At 48.1% G+C, this 22814-nt stretch overlaps 1 protein-coding gene across 1 annotated transcript in view; it reads right to left on the bottom strand.

Moving 5' to 3' along the window:
• Window positions 1-22814, bottom strand: part of Ptpre (protein tyrosine phosphatase receptor type E) — a 112737-nt gene that overhangs the window by 71174 nt on the left and 18749 nt on the right. Inside the window, exon 2 of the mRNA XM_090345606.1 lies at window positions 14307-14381. The gene's annotated coding sequence lies outside the window, so the exon portion shown is untranslated. The remainder of the gene's footprint in view (window positions 1-14306; window positions 14382-22814) is intronic.

Raw genomic sequence — 22814 nt, forward strand, 5'->3', positions numbered from 1 at the left:
TCCACTGAGCTTCAACAGCAAGGCTGCAAGCGCATCTCTGGTCAGTACCTGGGCTTCCGCTGAGAACACTAAGTCAGTCTAGAAGGAGCACGTGGATGGTTTAAACCAGGAAGGCTCAGAGTTCACAGGAAGGAAGAGATCTGTAGATTGTTCACAAGCATAGCTCTGCCTGGGCTGCAGCAGGGATTGAGGGTGTGTCCAGTGTGCACTGATGAGGTGCCTCGGGCTGTGCAAACACGTGCAGTAAGTGTGAGGGAAGATCAGACCTTGACATCGAGTGGTGAGGCGGAGATGAGCTGGCCCTGAAGGACAGTCATCTAGTCCTGGTGAGGAGACAGCAAGATGGGGGGGCTGGGGGGCAGGCTTGGAACACTGCTTCCAGCTAACTGTGGAGACATCGATTTGTCACTCACAGATCTTATTGTTACGAAGGTAAGATCATCTGACATCCTTCCACGGGCTTGTCTACTCTCCGCTCATCAGAGCTCAGGTCCTGAATGCCCTGGGGTGCAGGGTTCCTGGACCCCAATCCTGGTGAGGCAGCCCCCTTTCAGGGTCTCCCAAGTGGAGGCTGCATGTGTATGGCTAAAACACGTTGACCCTACACTATTATTTGGAAACATGTGTTTTCAGTTCACTTATGAAAAATGAAAAATACAATCTTAATACATGGCATATTTGCCCTGGGGTTGCAAATGAATCTGAATTCAGGAATTTCCAGGCAGGGAGTGCTAAAGAGTCTCTTCACCTCATTAATGCCAGCACCCCAGGAGGCCCCGAGCCCCAGGGACAGAGCACCATGTTTAGGAACTCATGCCTCCTCCACCAGGCCCTGGAGCCCGCGTCAACAGCCCTCAGTCCCATCCCCACTGAATTCCGCATCACTGGTATGCTACTGCTGTGTAGCTTCATGGCCAACCCCTCTCAACACCCCCCATTCCCGCTGCACTCTGATCCTCTCCTTCAGTCTCCCAACCACCCTGAGAAGGCCTGAGCACATGTCCACATCCCCTGAACTCACCAAGCTCCATCTGTCACAGTATCCATGAGCAGGGTGGATGGAGGAGGCCCTCTCCTCACCAGACTTGTCCTTGTCACTCATGTAATTACTATGAGGTGGCCACCAGAGAGAGGACAAATGATGAAAGCAATGGAGAAACACAGCTCAAGCCCAGCCCCAAAGCATTAGCACTCCTAGTGGAGTATTAGACTATTAAGTTTCAGATTCCTAGTTGTTGTTTTTTTTTTCAATTGAAAGATTGACACCTGCATGCTATGGAGTTGACCAAGGGATTTCTCCATCTTTGGGGGATGTGAATCCCTGCTGCAAGCCCTGTGATCCCACCAAGTAAGGTTGCCTTCCCCTGTGGCACCAGGAAGATGTTTATATTTCCTGAAAATCAGGTAGCATTCTTCCAGTCAACCTAGAACAATACAAGCCATTGTGATTCATCTTTGCCTTGTCAGCCAGGAAGCTCAGGCCCAACTCTAGGCACAACTGCAATCTCTAATCTCCAGGGAAAAGGAGCCAGCATTTGTTGAATGTCAGCTCATGCAAGGTTGTTCCATAGACTTTGATTTTCTTTTCAAATTTAATGTTATTGGAAACATAGCTATTTTTATTATGACCTCATGGGCTAGAAAGTCAGAAGTGAAAGAAGCCAGCAGCCTAGCTGGTTAGCATGGCAGTGGAAGCATCCAGCCCCCAATCCACCTGATCGCTGATCTCGAAGCTTCTCAGCTGGGACTTTCTCCTTCCTCGGATGTCTTAAACCCCTCCGGGTGGAGACACAAGGTAACAGCTTGCAGGACCGAGGTGGCTTCATGCCGTGTGCTGGAAGATGGGGGTGACAGGAGGGGTGGCACGTGGGATGCACAGGATAGAAGGATATGATGCATTTTGTCTGAGCAGACTGGGAGCAGGGAAGCAACTGTGCTCTGATGGCTATACCTTCTCTGGACATGGTGACTGTCTCCTAAAATGACATCTTGTCTGGCTTGGTCTGGTTTGGTAGCACTGGGAAATTGGTTTTTTTTTTTGCCAGTCCTGGGCTTAAGCTCAGTGCCTGAACACTGTCCTTGGATTTTTCTCAAGGATAGAGCTCTACCACTTGAGCCTTCGCACCACTTCCGGCTTTTTCTAAGTATGTGGTTCCAAGGAATCGAACCTGGGTCTTCGTGCATGCTGGGCAAGCACTCTACCACTAGGCCAAACTCCCGGCCCTGTTGTTTTTTTTTTTTTTTTTTTTTAATTTATCTTAAAACTCAGTGTTCAAATATGGATAGCCAAGATACTGCTTGGATCATCTACCTTTGCTGTCACCCCTGTTGGGCAGCAGCTGACCATTCATTCATTGAGGAGGACACACGACTCTGTCTTTGCCCTGTGTCTGCCACCAAAAGCCATATTTCCTGTAGATAAACCCTTTTTACCATTTGGTATGAACTGGATCTCGAAATCATTTTCTGATTGTCTTTTCAAAAGAAATCCAGTGTCTCATATGCTCTTGTCGTTATAAGGTCTGGGTTCTTGGGATGACCTTGAGAGTTCTGCTGGATGGGTCCATCGTGGTCAAGGTCGGTGGCGTGAGCCAGGACTGTGGAGCTGGGGCAGACACACAAGGCCTCTGCCCTCCATGTGCCAGCATAGGAGCCTGGAAAAGCATACCTCACCTTTCTGTATTGCAGCTTCCATCTTCAAAATGAGAGTAAGTCCATGATGACCTTGAGTGCCGAGAAAGGTGACTGACTCTTCTTGCTTTGTCCAAGCCCATTTCTGTTTGAGCAGGGAAACTGTCCCATCCCAGTCGGACCTGCCACCGGATCTGGCTCCCTGGCTACCTGGGGGACTCAGGGCTATGTGGAATGCAAAGGGAATGAGTTCCAGGCGCTTCCCTGGATCTGTGGCCCATGTAGCCCAGGCCATCCAACTTTTATCACAACCACCACCTTCTCCAACAAACTTTTCTCTTGTGTGTTTTGGCCGTGTTATTGGTCAACACGTAGGGGTTTCCTATGGCCTTAGCTTTCCTTCTGTTTCTTGACCCACTTTAAGAGATAAGTGATGGGCAGTTGCCGGCAGTTCCTAACAGAACGGGTAGCCCGAGGGCCGCAGAGCCCAGCAGATGGAAGCGGATGCTGGCTTACATTGAAGTGGGTCCTGGAGGGAGAAATCTGCCAACCTAAGACGCCAAGTCTGACCTCGTTGAGCCACGGTCATTTCTCGGTGAAGGTCAGTGGGGCGGGTGGCTCCACTCACTCCATCCATCCATTTGTCCATCCGTCCGTCCCCTCGTAAAACAAGCATGGGGGCTGTGAGCCCACTCAGCTGGGGGCTACCTGATGGCTGATGGTGCCCCAGGGAGCTTCAAAGAAGTCTAGAAGTGAGGGAGGCGCAGGGCTCACATGGTGAAAGCTAGGGAGACAACTTCCCAGGTGCCAGGGTGGTGTCCTGTTTCAGGGAAAGGGCAGAGACTGCAAGGATGCGGGGCCTGTGAAGGTCTCATGCTCTCACCAGAGACAGACTTGGGGCCACAGCCTCAGACCCCCCACTGCTCTGGGAGGGCTCTCACCCTTCCTGCAAATGTCTGTACACCCCTCCACCCCCACCCACCCCCACATTCTATACACACTGTATAAAGAATTAACACTGAAATCACTCATATGGCTTTGTTTTTCATATAAACTACGTAAGGAATACAGAAAAACAGTATTCCTTCTTCCTAATGGGAGGAAATGAACACTTGAGATGAGGAGCTGGCTCTCACCTCCTTCTGCCCACACCAGGAAAGGAAGTGCGGGGACAGGCCTCCTACCAGAAGAAAAGCCCAAGCTCTGGCGGGGCGGGGGGGGGGGGGGCGGGGGGGGCGGGCAGCGCAGGCTCCCCCGCCTGCATTTCCACAGGGCTGCAAATCAATTTAAGCACTGAAAATAGCCACAGAAAGAGAGGAAAGAGATCGAGCTCCGCTGGTTACCATGGGAATGACTAATTGAAGCATTTCTTTTGTCTTTTAAAGATCCTTGCCGTTCTTGTGACATTTAGGATGACAAAATTAAGGGAGTCAGCATCTAGTCCCTGACACTTGATAATTATAAAACTATTGTCGTGGAAGTTCAGGTCTACTCACAGTGATAATGGTGCGCGCGGAGGAAACCTCCCGTGGACGGGCAGTCAGAGGTCAGGGGTAAGTTCTCAGAGAGCTCTGAGGAGGCAGGAGGAAAAGCATTGGAGCTCTGTCACTCGGTGCCATTTCAGCGGGAGGTGCAGCCCGAGGGTGTGGGGGCGCTTTCCAGGGATGGGGGAGCCCGCGAGGGGCTCAACTTTGGATCCCTTCCTGAGGGAGAGGCGGTCTCCTCCTATCCCAGGAGCTCTACCCCGCCAGCTCTGCCAGGTGGACTCTGTCTACCAGGCATGAGCTGCATAGCTACCAGACCTGGAAAACCACTGGCCAGACCGCTGGAGCCCAGTGTTTCCACACCCGTGTGAGCATGCGTGCACCCACATGTGCACATGTGCATATGCACACACACGGACACGCTGCCTCCTAGCTAAGGACAACAACACATTCCTTGCCGAAGCACAGCAAGACAAGGTGTCTGGTTTTAAAGGCATTTCTGAGCATCTACTATGTGCCAGCTCTGAGGACCTGAGGCTGCGCCACCCCACAGGCTGCTAAATCACATCCTACTCCACCCATGCCACCCACTTTCAGACACCACCACACCTTTGGGGATGAGGGTGATGGGCTCCACCACCCCTCCTCCAGGCATACTGCCTCCACTGGAGGCCCACAAGGTGGAGGTGTTCACCCTGCTGCCTCTGGACCTCATAGCACCAGGGCACACGCCATCTGCCCTGCCCTGTCCTTCCTGCCTCCCTGGGGACTGCCATCTCTTGTCAGTGGAGTAGCTATGGCTGTTGCTGTCCTTTAGAGGAGTCACCAGGAGCACAGGACTTGACCTTCGGCCTGGTCAACCTTATTGCCTAAAGGAAGCAGCCACTGGTCTGGCACAGCACCTGCAGGGCATCCCCTGTGTGCCAGCTGCCTTCAGGCGTGAGTGCAGAACTCGGGCTCCCCTCCATCAGGGCGGGGCAGGGGCCCCGGGCACAGATGGCTACACTCTTTCTCTGCGGCCCACTGGCTGCCCACTGCCAAGGGGCTGACCTCCCTTTGACCTCTCAGCCTCAACCCAGAGGAGGAACTGAAGTATCCCTATTTCCTTATCATCTAGAGCTTAAAAAACAACAGAGCAAGGGTTTATTAGTCAATTAAACTGAAACAAGCCAGTAATTCAGAGTGGAAAAGTGAGTCTTTCCTACTTTCAGAACAACACCTCAGGGGTCATTGCTCTATGCCAGGTACCCAGCAATGCACGCTCATGACCTTACCTTTTCCCCCATTCACTCATGTCTGCCACCAACCCGCCGGGTGCCTGGCCCTTCCAGTACCCTCCAGACAGCCTGGATTCTTCCCAGTGCTGTCTGCACTCTTGCCGGAGAGGAGAATAATAAATACGTTATGATCCAAACAACGATAGGCTGAGCATCCTCCACCCTCAGAGCGTGGACTGGAAGTGCTTCACCTTTCACCCCACGCATATCACATACGACGTGCAAACACACGGTATCCGCATACATACAGTATCTGCATGTACACAGTATTCACATACGCACAGTATCTACATACACCTATGTGTAGATAGTATTTACATACACACAGTCGGGCATCTTAGGGCTGGTAGCCACGTGTAAGCAAAAAATTCACTTAGGTCTCATATTTACCTAAGACCTCAGTCTGGAGATAATTTTGCACAATAGGATAGCATGCCTGTGTTCTGACTGGTTTATCATGTGAGGTCTAGTATGGAATCATGTCTATACTCAAATGTTTCAGATTTTGAGCCAGGCCCAGTGGCTCATATCTGTAATAAGTAATGCAGGAGGATCATCGATCAAGGCCAGCCTGGGAAAGACTGCTCAGAAGACCTGGTCTCACCATATGAAGTGTGGCAAGGTAGGGCATATCTGTTAACCCAGCTACAGCAGGAAGCACAAATAGGAGGACCACAGGCCAGATTGCTCCAGGTATGATTCTGTTGTAGGACTGGGAATACTGCTAGCATTTGTCCAAGTAAGTGCGAGCTTCTTAGTTTAATTCCCACAGATTTAGAGCATGTAAGATTTGGAATATTCAGGGATGCTCAAGTTGTATATGGCTGTCAAATATAGTGACAGCTTAGAGAGACAGACATGATACGGGGACAGGACAGAGTCACACGTGACTGCAAAAGACAGTCAATCCGTCCTGTTCCATCTCCCCAGACCCTGTGCCTGGAGCCCCCGAGGGGACACTGGCCTCTTGCCCACGGGCAATAAGAGGTATCTGCTAGAGGGGAAGGCCAGCTGCCCTCCTCCCCCCCACGGCCCTCCCCGGACCACAGAATCCTGTAAAGACGCATTTTCCATTCTCCACGCAGGCTGCCTTCCAAATAGCTCCCAACAAGCCCGCTCTGTTCCGCCTCACCTCCAGCAGCCCCAGCCCCAACAGGGGCTGCTGTCACCAACAAGGGCAGGGAAGAATTGGTCTGCAGCTGGGGGATTCTACTGAATGTCTGCTGGGTCTCACTTGTGTGAGCTGAAATAAGTACTCTGTGCCCCAGAGAAGGCCACATACATCCTGAGCATGGCGGGGGCGGGGGCGGGGGGAACCCACAGGAGCTCGCAGCTCTGCGGGGATAAGCTAAAGCTTTCGAGTAGTCTGAATGCCCTGACAGCCACGTGGTGCCCACTGCCTACCACTTATCTCTGGGTAAAAAGCCTCCCAGTCTGGACCGGCAGAGCCAAGCACTCCTACATTAAAGCCAGGTCAGGGGATGGCAAAGTTACTTGTATCCTGAGACCTGAGGCTGACCTCAGCTCTCTCCGAGCACTCTTAAACAATGGGAGTGGGGAGAGTCTAAGAGCTCCAGTCCCAGGTGAGATGGAGCTATGGGGCAGAGCGTAAACATGGAGGAGGCTGTTGGAGTATGTGCGTGCTGACAGCAGTGCAGACCCAGGAGATGGGGCAGAGGTGTAACTGAGAGGCCCAGGATCAGAAGAAGCGTCCTTGGGCCTTTCAAGGGACAAGAAGAAATCTGGGTGCTGAGCCCCTGTAGGGGGCAAACTCCACCTTCCCTGTCTACAGTGGGAAGTGCTGGGTGGACCCTGAAGTGGGCAGGCAGGAAGATCCCTTGCCCTTCAATGTCCCTTTCTGAGGCCACTCTCTGGCCACTTAGTGATGGGCCTCAAGTCCCCAGAAGCCATCTGATGGGTCCGTGATGGAAGAACCAGTCTCCTGGTGGCCTGCCTCTGCCCATCTCTCTCTTCACCGCCTGGCTAAGGAGAAGGCGCTCTCCACAGGAGAGACGCTGGCTCAAGTCCTTATAACCGCTGCTGTGGCTTCAAGCAGAATCTCCATGTTTCCCTCTGAACCAAGTATTGCACTGGAACCTTCACAGTATGGCCTCCAGTACCCTCAAAGTAAGCCCAGAAGAATGCTGCTACTATTTGCATTTATGAATGAGAAAGGGAAGTTAAAGAGCTACCTGCTAGCAAGTGGCTAAGCCAGGATTCGCAGGGAGGTCTGACTACAGCTGTGTCCTGAACCGCTCACAAAGGGCGTCTCTCTAAACAGTGTTATCTCAGCAACGGATGCACGCTTCTAATTTGTCTGATAATGATTTCCTTTGCAAATTCAAGAAGATCACCCTCGGCCAACCATTTCAATAATGATTAAGAGTTATAAAGTAATGGAGCATGAAGGCTTGGGGATATGAAATTATACTTTAAAAAGAAATAACCAAGGAAAAGCACAATCAAGGGCAAGGTGTATCTGTCTTTATAAGGCAGTCTCAGATGCATGAGAACACACATGGAGGTGTGAACCAATGAAGCCATGAGCAGCTTTCTAAGAACCCCTCCGCATCCTTCTCAACCCCACCAGGCCCCAACCCATAGTTCTGTTTTGTGAAATATAGAGAACAGATCATTTCAATAGAATTGTATGTATTTGAATCAATAATTAGCAACATTCTAAAACAGAAAGCAGCAAGTACAGACAGGTCACCAACAAGATATGAAGTGTTAGAAGAAAAATTATACTCATTCTCTATGGGCTTTTGCAAAAGATAGTGGCAGGGAGCAAACTTCATAACTCAGTTTACGAGACCAGCAGTTCCCAGCAGACCAGAACATTACAGGGAAAGAAAATTACGAACTGGCATCTCTCAGGATTGCAGACACAGACTCCTCAGCAAAACACCAAAGGACAGATCAACAGTGTACAAAAAGAACTCTATAACACAACCAAGTAGTTTCTTACAAGCTCAACCTTTTTAAATCGATGATCACATGATCAAAACTTACATGATCTTGGGCCAGGAGTTTGACCTAGTAGTAGAGTGCTTGCCTAGCATGCACAAAGACCTGGGTTCAATTCCTTGGTACCACATACACAGAAAAAAGCCAGAAGTGGTGCTAAGGCTTAAGTGGTAGAGCTCAGGCCTGGAGAAAGTACAAGGACAGTGCTCAGGCCCTGAGCTCAAGCACAGGGTTGGCAAAAAAAAAAAAAAATTTACATGATCTCATGAATGGACCCAGAATGTGCATGTAACAAGATATCAAACCAGTCATGACAAAAACTCTCCACAAATAGGGAATAGAGGAAAATTTCCTCAAACTGATCATGACATTTACAAAATACCTATACCTCAGATCATACTTAATGCTTAGAAAACATTTGTTCGTGAAGATCAGGAACAAGGCAAGAATGTCAGCGTTCCTTGATTTTATGTTGCAGTCCTAACTAAAGCAACCAACTAACAACAAAAAAGAAATAAAAGGATTGATGAAAAATAAGCTGACATGACCATCTACATTAAACATTTTTAAAAATGTAGTGCAAGTGATTATTTCAGGGTTGCAGGATACAAAGCTTATAGAACAAGTCAACCATTTTCTATGTAGCAAAACAAATGAGTAAAATTTGTCATTAAAACACATAATACTGTATATTAGTAATGCTAACACTTAAATAAAACTATACAAAGTAAGTATAAGATCTGTCAGAATACTCTGATGGAAGAAATTGAGACCTTGAAAAATGGAGATATATCCCATGTTCATGGACAGGGAAAATTCAGTACTGGCAAGATCTTCCAATTTGATCTATAGATTTAATGAAATCCCAACCAAAATCGGAAGCAAGGGATTTCATGACTATCAATAAAATGATTCTAAAGTTCAGAGAGAGAGACAAAAAATCCAGAAAGAAAGGAATAATACTGTATAATTTGTAGGGAAATGGATAGACCTAGAAAAAAATCATGCTAAGTGAGGCAAACCAAGCTCAGAGAGACAAACAGCACATGTTTTTTTTTTCTCATATGTGGGGACTAGATCTAAAATATACTGGGATATAAATTATATAAGGTTGTAGATATTCACATACAGTGAAAGCAAAGGAGAGCATTCTTAAGAGGAGAACACAAAGGCATAATGTCTGTGTGCCTCTGATCATGCAAATTATCTATTGAAATGAACTGGGGGAAATGGAAACAAGAGGTTTTTCTCATTATTGCTATTGCTATTTTCTTTTCTTTCCTTTTTGTCTTATTTGTTTAGATGTCTTTGGATGATAAGGAGGACCACAGAAATGGAGGGACAACAGATAAACAAATACAGCAGTGGTGCTCAGCAGATAACTTTGTTGTAGTTGTGGACATGGGAAAACTGGGAGAGTGTGTGTGAGGTAGAGAGTGACACGTCCCAAAACAAATGTACTCTTTACTTGACTTACGTAACTATAACCCCTCTGTACATCACCTTACTAATAACAATAAATTTTTACAAAGATACTGAAGTTTAAAACATAAATAAAAGACACTGACATTTAAAACAAAAATACTTAAAAAATCTAGACCTACTAACACAATATTGAAGGAGAGAACCAGAACCCATCAGAGGGTAACACTTAAGACTTTCTAAAAAGATACAGGATTGAGGCAGGAAGCAGAGACGCAAAGGGAAAGCCCAGAAACAGATCCACATATATATTGTCAACTATCTCTAATAAGAAAATGCAAACACAATAAAATGGCAGAAATAGAATCTTCAACATAAACTAGAACAAATGGAAATGTACTAGGAAGAAAATGAGTTTAGACACAAACCTTATACCCTTCACAAATCATTTAACACAAAATGGATCACAGATCTGAATGCTGAATGCATCAACTCAAGGAGAGAACACAGAAGAAAGAATGTTAAGATAACCTTGAGTATAACACTAACTTTTTAGGTACAGTATCAAAGTCGCAATCCACAAAAGAAACAATTCAGAAGCTGGACTTCATTAAAATCATGAACTTCTTTCCTGAGAAAGACAGTAGAGACAGTGAGAGAACAAGAAAGAGAAACTATTTGCAAAAGAAACATCTCAGAAATGACTGCTATCAATAATGTACAAAGAAGTCTTAGAACAACATAAGAAAATAAACAGCCAGATTAAAAAACTGGTAAAGATCCAAACAGACAGATGCTTCAACAAAGAAGATATACAGAAGGAAAATAAGTATGTGAAAGGTGCTTTTCTTTTATCATCATCTGCCATTAGGGAACTGTAAAGTAAAATAAGATGTAGATGGAGCAGAATTCTCTCTTTCATTGTTTGAATGCACACAGGTCCAACTACTCTGAAAAACAGTTGGTCAGTTTACTACAAAACAACACACATTCATATTCTATGATCCAAACAATTATTTTTCTTGGTATTTATTCCAATGAGGTGATAACTGCATCTACCCCAAAATGCACAAATAAGATACGTACCCTACTTTATTCATAACTGCCAAAACGTGGACACAAAATATTTGGAGAATAAGTAAAATAAATAGTGACACATCTAGACTGTGGAATATTATAGCATACCAAGGAAGAAACAAGCTACCAAATCATGAAAAGACATGGAGGAAACTGAAACGCCTCGTGCTGACCACATAAAGCCTCACTGGAAAGGCTGCTATGGAAAAGACACACTATGAGGGCTGGAAGAAGGGAAAGGGAGGGAGAAATGAAGAGCTAGAGCACAGGGAAGTTTTACGGCAGTAAAAGCATTTGGCAGTTTTTTATTCTATAATGATGGATACATGACGAACACAAACTAATGGAATCTACTACATCACACCAAGAGTGAATTTTTTTTTTGCCAGTCCTGGGGCTTGAACTCTGGACCTGGGTGCTGTCCCTGAGATTCTTTTTCTCAAGCTGAGTGCCCTACCACTTGAGCTACGGTGTCACGTCTGGCTTTGGGGGGTGTAGTTTATTGCAAATAAACATCTCACAGAATTTCCTGCCGAGTCTAGCTTTGACCCACAATCCTCCGATCTCAGCCTCTTAAGTATCTAGGATTACAGGCATGAGCCCCTGGTGCTTGGCTAAGAGTGAGTATTAATGTAAACTTGGAACCACGAAAGTACCAGTTCACTGGCTCTAACGAACACACTTCCCATTACATGGTATTGGTAGCTGAGGAGACTCTGTGTGTGTGTGTGTGTGCACATGTGCATGCACATACATGTCTGTGTGTCTGCAGAGCTATCTCTTCACACATGCCTCTAGCTTCCACTGAGTTTTGCTGTGAATTTAAAGCTGTTCAAAACCGGAGCCAAGAGAAGCCCTTCGGTGGGCATCTTGACTCTGTTGGTCTTCTCAGCCTGTCCTTCTCAATCTGTTCTTCTGAGACATATCTGAGTCATTCATCCTTAGCACTCTCCCTCAGGGGCTCTCCATCTTCTCCCAGAAATCCCAACTTTAGAGCATGAAACATCCTTCGTAATGGGGCCCTGCTCACTGATGAGTCTCCTCATACCCCATCAGCCCTTTAGTCACCCATATTCCAGGGATTTGCAAATTGTATAGACTCAGAAAAATGCCATTTTGCTTGCACACCGAACTGTGAAAGTAAGGCATGCATGCTCAGACCCAGACCTTTTAATAAAAGAGCACAACAAGCGATGCTCTGGAATCCCTGACTGCTGATGGTGTGGTCCTGAGAGAGGAGATTGCCTGTAATAGAGGCAGGATGGCCGGGCATAGAGAAGTATGTGCTTAAGTGCTGTGAAAATGTGTCCAAAGTCAAGGTAAGACTGTGAACCCAAAGGATTTTATAGAGACAAGCAGACTTGTAACAGACATCGAGAGTGGGGAAGATGGGTCTTTGGTAGGGCAATGCCACAGTGGTTTTCCTAATGGTTGGAGAAAGGAGCTCTGAGGATCTGAGGAGAGGAAATGTAGGATGTAGGTGAATGTGTCAGCGCAGACGTCACCGAACTTCTGAGAAACAGGCTTCTAGAATGGTTCTGGCCCTGGTAAATGAAAGGGCTGGGAGACTTGAAATGGAGTCTCAGGAAGACAGACAAAATCTCCCCCGCTGAATGCTACCCACCCACAGAATGAGGCTTTACTCTTCCACTTCCATTTGTCCAGAGGATGAAATCAGGAACCTGCTGTCCAGTGGGCCTAAGCCCTGTTCAGGCAGCAGAACTTCCTGAAGTCAGGGGCTTGGTGGGTGGGGCCTAGCAGTGACCTCCCACAAAGGGAGGATCCTGTGCTGAGCTTCCTCCAATAAGAAACTCCGAGGCTTGCCAATGGACACTGGGCCATACCACCTCCTCCCTTCTGGGTGGGAAGAGCCAGAAAAGTTCCAACATGTACCCTGACACTGCAGGAATCTATGGCAGCATCGAAAATCCCCAAAGCCCTCAGGCAAGTGAGAAACAGCTATGAAGAGATCATAAGCAAGGAGAGAGAGAGAGAGAGAGAGAGAGAGAGAGAGAGAGAGAGAGAGAGAGAGAGAGAGAGAGAGAGAGAGAGAGAGAGAGAGAGAGATATTGTTAGGATTCTTTACAGAGACTTAAGGCAGACTTTGCATCAATGCAGTCTTGAATTTCAGAGATGGAGTCACACCCCTCTAGTACTCAGAAAAAGACTAATGTTGAAAGCTTTACACATGCGGGGAATGTTTTAACTGCCCTCTCCCGAGTTGAAAGTCCTGTTTTCATTAGGACAGGACATGCTAGCTCCTGCCTGAGTCAGGAAGGAAAGGACAAAATTATGAAAAAGCCCTCAAGGTTCCTGCCAGACCATAGTCACTCAGGTACCAGGGTCTGTGGGCTCCAAACTGGGCAAGGATGAGCCTGAATGTCGTTAAGCTCAGAGAAATAATCCATCATGGTCTTTCAGACCCCAGACATGACCTCCAAGTCTCTGCTCTTGAATTGCTTTCTACAAACGGTGGTCACAGTCGGGTAAAGTCAAGTGACTATTTTAGCCTGTTTGGGGTGTGTGGTTCATGGCATGAACATTCACGTGGCTTTGCATCCTGGCTGGATGCCCCTCTGATCTTCATCATCCAAGCTTCCATTAAACACGAACTTCCCTACATCCCCTTCTCCAGTCCTTGACCCCAAATACACAACTGAATGTGACTACCACCTTTGTCTTTGTACTGCAGCTTATTTCCTCACGAGATGTACGCATCCTGGTTCATTCTGTAGAAGGTCTGGGCGGGAATATCTTTCCTTTTTATGACTGAATCATATTCCACTGTATGCATACATTAGAAAGTATCCTCACCTGAGGATGGACACGCTATATGATATGGCTCTTTGCTCTGAAGATGAGAACATGGCACACATTTGCTTTTAAATCAAGAATGCCATACAACTTAAAGAAAAAACTCATTCTAAAATTAAAAAGAAATCCTTTAGCCTGTCTGTGGCCCAGCTCCTTTCCCCTTCCACTCCCTCCCCTGCCTCTGCTCATCTGACCTCCTAATTTGCTCGGTATTCTTCCATCCTGGTAGTTTTGTGGCTCTGATTGCTGCCAGGTGGAGCATGACGCCACGCCTCTCTTGGCTTAAAATATCTCCACGGACTTCGCATCTCTGTCCTCGCGTCTCCTCGTGCTCTCTACTCTGACACGTGGTCTCGAGCCTCCGGGCACAGCTAGGGAGCTCTGAAAGCTCGTCAGGAGCCTCGGCCTGCATCTCTGGTGATGCTGACCTATTTTTTTTCCCCTGAGAGACGTTATAAAAAGACACCCAGCCCTGTACAGAAGTATTTATGTTTTGCCTGTTTGCCTTGCCTTTCCCCACGGCAACTATATGGGCTCTGCATGAGGCCCAGGATGAGAGCTAGACAGCCCAGCCCCAGTCTCTTTCCCACCCTGAAAGCCACCTGGTGCAGGTCCTGGGTCTGTGTCCACTTACCAGGGTGACAGAAGCTTCCAGAGCGCCGATGGGGCTTGACTCGTAGTTCTGTCAAGATGGAGGAGGCAGCTGTTTCTAGAAGGGCGAGGACATGATTATTTCAGTAACTAGATAATAAAGACCACACCAGCAATTGCTGTTGGACATTGCTGTTGACCAGGAAATAGATCCTATTTAGCTCATTTGTCAGGAAGGATTGTTAAATACCCACTTGTCTACATTGTTAAATTGTACCATTTCACACACACACAATCTAGATGCCTCTCTGGGAAAGCAGACGATGTGCCCAGGGGAGCTGGCTTGCTTAGTATCCAAGTGGGCTACCTTGATTCAGGCCTGCCTGACTCTGCTTGTAGCCCACACCTCCCTGTGCAGAATCTGTGACCCCTGGGACGCCCACACTGAGTCACAGTACTAAGTGGACATTCCGTACTGTCCCCACGACTGCCAGCTGGCAGCTGTCCAGGAAGCCAGGGCAAGGAAGGCGCAGGCAGAGGCTCTGTCAGAAGGAACGTTTCATCTGAAGTTCTGGTTTCATGTTGGAAAGGACTATTTTGTGATGATGACCTTGACCTCAGAGCCGCCTCCCTCCCCTGGCGAGCAGACCCTTCCCCTCTTTCCTGTCTGCCCTTTCTGCACACCCTCAGCTCCTGCTCCTTTCTTGAGTTCTGAGAACCTCCCTGGAACCCATTCCCACCTCTGCTCCCTGCCCAGGCCCTCGCTGTGCTCTGCAAGGGCTGATGAAGGAAACTCTTTCCTCCTCTAGCTCCCAAGCTCTTGCTGGGTGCAGGAGACCCAGGGATGCAGGGGAGAAGGCCCACTGAGCAGAGGGTGCTCACAGTTTCTTGGGGGGACTGGGTGCTGGCTCTGTCTCTCCCTCCTAGGAAGTGTACCTGCATTTAGCACCAGTCCAGGCTCATGGACAGGCAGCGGCAATACGGAGGCATGGGGGGGGGGGATGCTGGTGCCTGGAAACAGGCGCACCCCACCTTTGGAGACAGGGCTTCTTAGATACAGGTGGTGCCCCACTTGGGCAGAAGTAAAGAATGAGCTGTCTATCTTGAGAGCTAGGAGCTTGGAGCCCCTCAGGCTGGCCAGGGTCCATCCTTGTTAGATGAGTTATGTAGACTCGGGTCCTGCATGCAACCAGCAAGGAGCCCGGAAGTCCTCCCTGCAGTCTGTCCTACAGCAGAGGTCTCACCTGCACATGTGCACCTCAGCTTGGGCTGCTTTCCAGATGGGGCATCAAAGCTCTTCCCCAGCAGAGCTGGCACCCCGGTGAGCACTGAGCTTCACCTCCCTCAGCCCTTTCACCTGCAGAGCTAGCTCCCGCCCACTGACCCACCAGGCTGCGTCTCTGCAGTGACCAGGAGGGGGCCTGTCTTGTCCTTTCTGAAGAGACTGTCATGTGGAATTCTCATCCAGTGCATGAAACCCAGCATGCACTGGGTGCCTGACACCAGAGAATAGTAGAGATCCCAAGGTGACCTCCCTCTGAGGAGGAAACAATGTGGGTGCCATTCTTGACTGGAAAGCCAGGGAATGAGCCACACGCAACGAGTGGGAAACCATGCCACCAAAATGTTGCAATTCAAATACATGGAGAGGTGGAGGGACTGTCTCGGGTTGGTTGCAGGAGGCATTCCTAACACCGCCCGAGGGAGGGGGCTGGGGACTTGCTCTGGTTCCTCCCGTTCTTCACCCAAGATCTGATCAGGTCACCCTGGGTTTCTCTCCAGCAGAGAGCACCTTGGGATCTTCAGGGCCCTGGAGGGGTTGGAGAAATGACATGAGCATTCCTGGCTGTGTCTGTGCTCCTGGGAATAACGCTCCCTCCTCCTTTTCCAGGCCCAACCAGTTTACCATAGCGTGGACACTGATCCAGCAATTTACACACTCCTCATGTGTAGCACAAAGAAGTATGAAGAAGGAACTAGCTAAGGGCCAGGAGCAGTGGTGCCATTTGTCATCCCAGCTACCTAGGAGGCAGAGGGACAATGAGGACAGGGAAAAGTTAGTGGAGGATCTCTAACTGGAAAATACGTGGAAAGCAAGGGACTGGTGGGGGTGTGGGGGTCTCATGGGTGAGCCCTGATTTCAGTTCCTAGTACAAAAAAATAATAGTGGCTTCTTATACACACCCCTGAACAGCGCCAATTCGAACAGCATTACCATTGAAGGGAGTAATTCATTTTAAGTGTGTGTTCCAGGATTAGGCCCCAAGAGCCCCACCCTTTCCCTGCCCGGGGAAAGAAGGCTCTGCTGGTTCCCCCCAACACCTCCTCTTTAGAGACCTTTCCTTTCCCTTTTCTTTTGTCAGTTGTGGGGCTTGAATGTGGGGCTTGGAACCTGTTTCTAAGTTTTATTTGCTCGTGGCTAGCACTCTACCACAGCTCCACTTCTGGTTTTCTGGTGGTTCGTTGTAGTCTCATGGACTCTCTGACCTAGGCTGGCTTTGAACCGTGACCCTCAGATCTCAGCCTCCTGAGGAACTGGAATTACAGGTGAGTCACCAGCATCAGGCTAGGCCTTCCTTTCCGTTTTTGACAGGAACTTTATACTAGAGGACCTAGGCAGCCCACTATGGCAGGCCACTGGACCTTTACAGCCGTCATTCACAGACCTGCTGCCACCCTACACTATGGGGACTGAAAGCTTTTCTTTTCTGCTTTAACAAATGGAAAGATCTCACCTAGTTGTGCATCGTATTCATGTTTTATTTCACATTGGGGGTTTGAATTCAGGGCATTGCATTCGCTGGGCAGGTTCTCTAAACTTGAGCCATGTCTCGGGCTCCTTTTGATGTTAACTTTATTTTTCAGATAGTGTCTCCTGCTTTTTGCCTGAGCTTGGCCTAGGATCAGCATCTTCCTACCTATAGCTCTGGAGTAGCTTGTATGTCACACAGAAATTGCCATGAATGGCCTGTTTGTTGAGATGGGGTTTTTATAAATTTTGCCAAGCTGGCCTCCAACTGAAATCTTACTAATAGCTGGGATTAATAGGCATGAGATAATGTCTTCATTGATATGTCTAGCTCAGAAACCACAAAGCTAGCACACAGGTAGCCCCCAAACACACGTACACAGGCACCCACACCCACACGCCTTATAGGCAGTTTATTTTAAAAAGAAGAGCTAGGAAGTCTCCCAGTTACCCTGCATAGTTATTAACGTTCCGATCAACCACGGCCTCTCTCGACCTCTGCCAGGGGCCTGCGGCTGCGGTAATTACACCACTTCTCACATACAGTGCTTTGGATTCCTATTACAGAGGCCGCTCTTGGCTTGATCTGGGCAAGTGCATAGATTCGAATCAGCTGATTTCCAACAATCCAGAGACAAATGAATCGAACTGGGTACAGAAGAGGGATTTTTGTCCAACAATTCATGGGGGTACCCGTCCTTTGCTGTGGGGGTGCAGAGATCTCCGAAGGCATCCTTGTGCAAATAGATATGTTAGCGACATGTTTCAGACTGTAATCAAATCCTGAAGCAGCACACAGGCTTTTGTACCTCCACATTCTTCGCATTGGCCAGATCCTTTAGGTTTCCAGGAGAATGGAATCTGCCATGGGGCAAGGATAGAGATGCAGGTCTTTAATCTCAGCCCTCACCATGCATCATGCTCTCCTGCTGGCCTCCTGCACCAGGAATCGATGTTTTTAGTGCCAAGTTCTGACCTCAGGACCTCTTACTTGTTCCGTTTGCCAGGCCATGTTTGTCTGGGGTTTACCATTTGAGCCACGCCTCCAGTCCTGCTATTGCACTTATTTGTAGATAGAATCTTGGTCCGGGAGTTTGGCCTAGTGGTAGAGTGCTTGCCTAGCATGCACAAAGACCTGGGTTCAATTCCTCGGTGCCACATACATAGAAAAATGCTGGGAATGGTACTGTGGTGCAAGTGGTAGAGCTCTAGCCTTGAGAAAAGCCAAGGACAGTGCTCAGGCCCTGAGCTCACACCCCAGACTGGTGGGAAAAGAAAAAGAAAAAAGAATCTCACTGACTTTTCTGGCCTGGCTAGCTTTGAATCACAATCTCTGTTTCTCAAGTCTCCCGTATAGATAGTGAGGGTTGCAGGCTTCTGGCATGAATGACATCTTTTGAAGGAATTGGGGAAGCAGCTCCAGTGGTAGAACACCTTCCTAGCCAGTATAAAACCCTGCGTTCAAATGCGATGCTTCCTCCAAGAATTACAATAAGCACTACAAGAAATCGCTGGTCATCGATCAACTAGGTTAGAATCACAAGTCTTCAGCGAATGGCCAGCTTGAATCTGCCAATTATGTGGCGGGGGGAGGGGGAGGGAGGAGGGAGTTAGGACTGGCAGATCAGGACCAAGGGCTCATAACCAGGGTCACTAACTTTGCAGAAGTCCTGGAGCCTGCTCAGCTCCCCTGAAAAACAGGCAGAACTTCCTTGGGGCTTATTACAAGGACAACATTAGTTTTGGAGACAATGGAGGAAGGTCCAGCTGGGAGGGTCTAGGTGCTGCCTCCTACTTGAATCCATGGCCCCAGCAACGAATTCACTGCCAGGCACACAGCACTGAGGCCCCGGGGAGCTGGCACCAAAGAACAGTTCCCAGTCTGGCCTAGGCATATATACGGCCCTCCGTAAACTCAGTACCACGTGCATCCAGCAACAGCTTTGAGTATGTCAAGTTTCCAGCAACGCTTTTATTTACAAGCAGCCTCCACACCCACACCTCTTTAGGAAACCACCGCTAAGCTTTCTAGAAAGAACTCAGGTTTTCCGAGGTGGAGAGGTGTGAGGACAACACACCATTTCTTGAAGGCCGGGTGAGGCCATACTCTCCAGAGCAAAGAGCTTCTGTGACACACAATGGTGCTGACTGGAGCTCACATCTGAAGGTGAGGCAGCAGACACCCAGGAGCGAGCCCTGAGCCCGGGGCCTCGGCGAGCCTGCTCACAGTGGAAGAGGCAGTCGGGGACAGCAAACTCCATCTTCTCAGTTGCAATGGCCAAGGCTTTCCCCAGAGAAGATCCTCACCCAAGGCGGGGAGCCTGGGAGTTCTCAAAACAGTGGTGACAAGAAAGCTGGGTGAGTTCTTGTCAGAGGGGAGGGGTGTGTGTGTGTGTGATCATTTTCTTAGTGTTTTGTCCACTAAATTCTGCTGTCAGGATTCCCAGGATGCTGAGAAAGAAAGGGGGAAGAGGGGGGAGGCGGAGGATGGAGAGGGAGGGACAAGGAGAGGGATAGAACCAGAGGACGTGATCAAAACAGCCCAGCCTGGATCCCAGGGATAGGAGACAGAAAGAGGATGCCCAGTCCAGACCTTCTACGCCCTGACTTCTGCCTCCAGGGGAGAGCTGCCTACCTTCGCATAGAGAGGTCACCCTGAGCACGGCTGGGGGGTTTAGGGTCCCCCCTCTCTGCTAAATGCCAGTGAACCTCAGGCATGCTCTCGACCGTATAATGAGGTAACTCTTGAATATTCAACAGTGGTTATACTCGCAAGGAAAATCCAAGGAAACTAAAAAAATACGACGGGAGCACATTTTTATGTGTGGCAGAATACTTCCAGGGTTGAAATTGGCTCATGTAGTAAACGGTTCTTCATCTCCACTCAGAATGCGCGGAATGCGGCAATGTTTTCAGCAAAGAAAAAAAAACCCATCGTAATTTATGTAAAGAGTATTCCTCAAGATATGTCTAATGCATTCCATGAGGTTTTCTACACGGAGTGTGTAAATATCACTGTGCTCTCACAGCACACATTGTCTCCGAGATGGAAACAAATCTCTCACTGCGCACAGTCACTCTGGAGAGCCTTGAATGGTGTCAGCTTTGCTGTCTATGTGTGGAGGGGGCGATGGCAGGCAAAATTCTAAAAATGTCTCCCAGATGTCCCCTTTTTAGTTTTTTTCCCCCCCTAATCTAGGTATTGTAGAGGCGCTGTGCAGATGGAAGAAACTAAGTTTGTTAATAAGCTGATTATAAAATAGCTTATTCTGGGTTATCTGAGGGGGCTGGCACAGTTACATGAGCCCTCGAAAGCCAAGGAAGAGCAGAGGAGGCAGCGCTCTGCCTGCCATGGCTGGATTTGCAATGGAGAGAGGGGGCCATGAGCCAAGGAATGACAGCCACTGCTCACAGACAGTCTGAATCTTCAATCACAAGGAGCTGAATTCTGCAGACCACAAAGCTAGCACACAGACAGCCCCCCAAACACACGTACACAGGCACCCACACCCACACGCCTTATAGGCAGTTTATTTTAAAAAGAAGAGCTAGGAAGTCTCCCAGTTACCCTGCATAGTTATTAACGTTCCGATCAACCACGGGCCTCTCTCGACCTCTGCCAGGGGCCTGCGGCTGCGGTAATTACGCCGCTTCTCACGTATAGTGCTTTGGATTCCTATTACAGAGGCCGCTCTTGGCTTGATCTGGGCAAGTGCATAGATTTGAATCAGCTGATTGCCAACAATCCAGAGACAAATGAGTCGAACTGGGTACAGAAGAGGGATTTTTGTCCAACAATTCATGGGGGTACCCGTCCTTTGCTATGGGGGTGCAGAGATCTCCGAAGGCATCCTTGTGCAAATAGATATGTTAGCGACATGTTTCAGACCGTAATCGAATCCTGAATTCTGAAGTCTGAGTTTGAAAGCTGGTTCACCCCAGCACCTCCAAGATGGAGCCCATCTCTGGGACACATCACTCTGAAAAGACTCTCAGCATAGAGCCAGCCACCCAGTGCCTGGGCTACTGATACACAGACACCGGGAGGTGAGACCTGGATTCCACCTTACGCCAATAAGTGTGTGGGAGCAGGAGCAGGAATCTGACCGGGGCGAATGAGAGGGTGGCATGACAATACTTGTCCATGAGCAAAAGCATCTTTTCCATGCCTCAGACCCAAGGATGGATGGGGTTTGCATGTCCCCTGCCCCTTCATGACTGTTCTGGTCACTGTTTCAGGGCATTTCTCACAGTCTCACTGTGCGTTACTCATACCTGGACAGCAGTCTTTCTTTATACCTAGGGCCCTAAGCTACATGCACGTAACATCTGTTCATTCACATTCTAACCCAGGGTAGATTAATTTCCAACCTAGGAACTGCATTTAACTTACTACTTCGTTTTTTTCTTTTTGATGGGGAGGAAGAGAATCCTAGAGTTGTTGTTGAACTAAAATAAAAATAATGCAACACAATTTTCTGGGCCTCTGTGGAAGAACCATAAAATAAAATTAATATCGTTATTATAAATACACTTTGTGGTTCCTGAAAATAAGCCCCAACAATGTTGTTGGAGTTTGACTCATAGACTCAGCTATGACGAAGTCAAAACTTAGCTGCTCACTTAATGGAGTCCATGGGAGAATTGTGTTAGAGAGAACCTCAAATAGAAGAGTTTTCCCAGGAAAGCTGCACTGGGAAACACAGGGGAAAAAAGGAGGAAAACGCAGAACCAAGAGGAAAACACATCACATCTGTGACACTAAAACACGTACACATTCCTCTGTCCTGCCTGCCTTCAGAAATGTTCTCCATTGATTCAGAAGGCCAAAACCCACCATCACTCCTCCAGAATATGATGGCTCAACTGTCATACAAAAATTTGGGCCAAGAATCAAAGAGGGCTGCACAGTTTCATAAATCAAAATGGAAGAAATGCTTTGTTAATCACTGGAGAAGGAAGGAACCCCACATTTCAAAGTGAAGGAAACCTTGAAGCCCTCCACATTCCACCTTCGAGGCATGAGTGCCACAAGAAAATGCAAACACGTAAAGAAAACTGGTCTTTGGAAACCAGTGTGTCTTTCAAGAATTCTTAATCGTTTTAATGATACGCATCACATTCTCCATCTAGTGAGGTGCATAGATGAAATAATGCTTCTAATTACAAAGGATTACGGGATTAATAACAAATGTAAAAACAGGCAAAAGATTTGGGCACACATGACTACGATAGATAAACAGACAGCAAATAAACACATTGCTCAGCAGGGAAATGCAAATGTAAGCGGCAGTAAAATACTCTTGCCCTACAGTCATGGCAAAACTGAGACAAACAGAATTGAAATGGCATTCACGTCACAGGGGACCTGACCTGCCACACACTCATGGAATAAGACTCACCACGTGTCTCCTATGGAAAATGGTACAGAGGCTTCTTATGAAGGGCAACTCACTTTCTCCCTGTGGTCCAGTAATCCCTCCTCACCCATCCATCTGGAAGGAAACCAACACTGACACTGGTAGCCCATCTCATGTCTTGGAGCATTTCCTTCACTAAAGGCCCGAAGTGGACACGGCACAAATGTCCCCAGCTGGGGAGAAGACAAGTAACTTATGGCGCATCCATATGAGGTGATATGACTCCTCCAAAATGGGGAATGAAAGCTGGAGGTGTGGCACAGAAGAGCCTCGCTGATGAGCCCAGAGCCCTCCAACCAAACCCTACACCCCACAATGTAAAACACAGACACAGGACCAGTGGCTCATGCCTGTAATCCTAATCCTAGCTTCTCAAGAGGCT

This window comes from Megascapheus bottae, chromosome 15 (genome assembly GCF_031878675.1).
Source record: "Megascapheus bottae isolate mThoBot1 chromosome 15, mThoBot2.hap1, whole genome shotgun sequence".
NCBI lineage: Eukaryota > Metazoa > Chordata > Mammalia > Rodentia > Geomyidae > Megascapheus > Megascapheus bottae.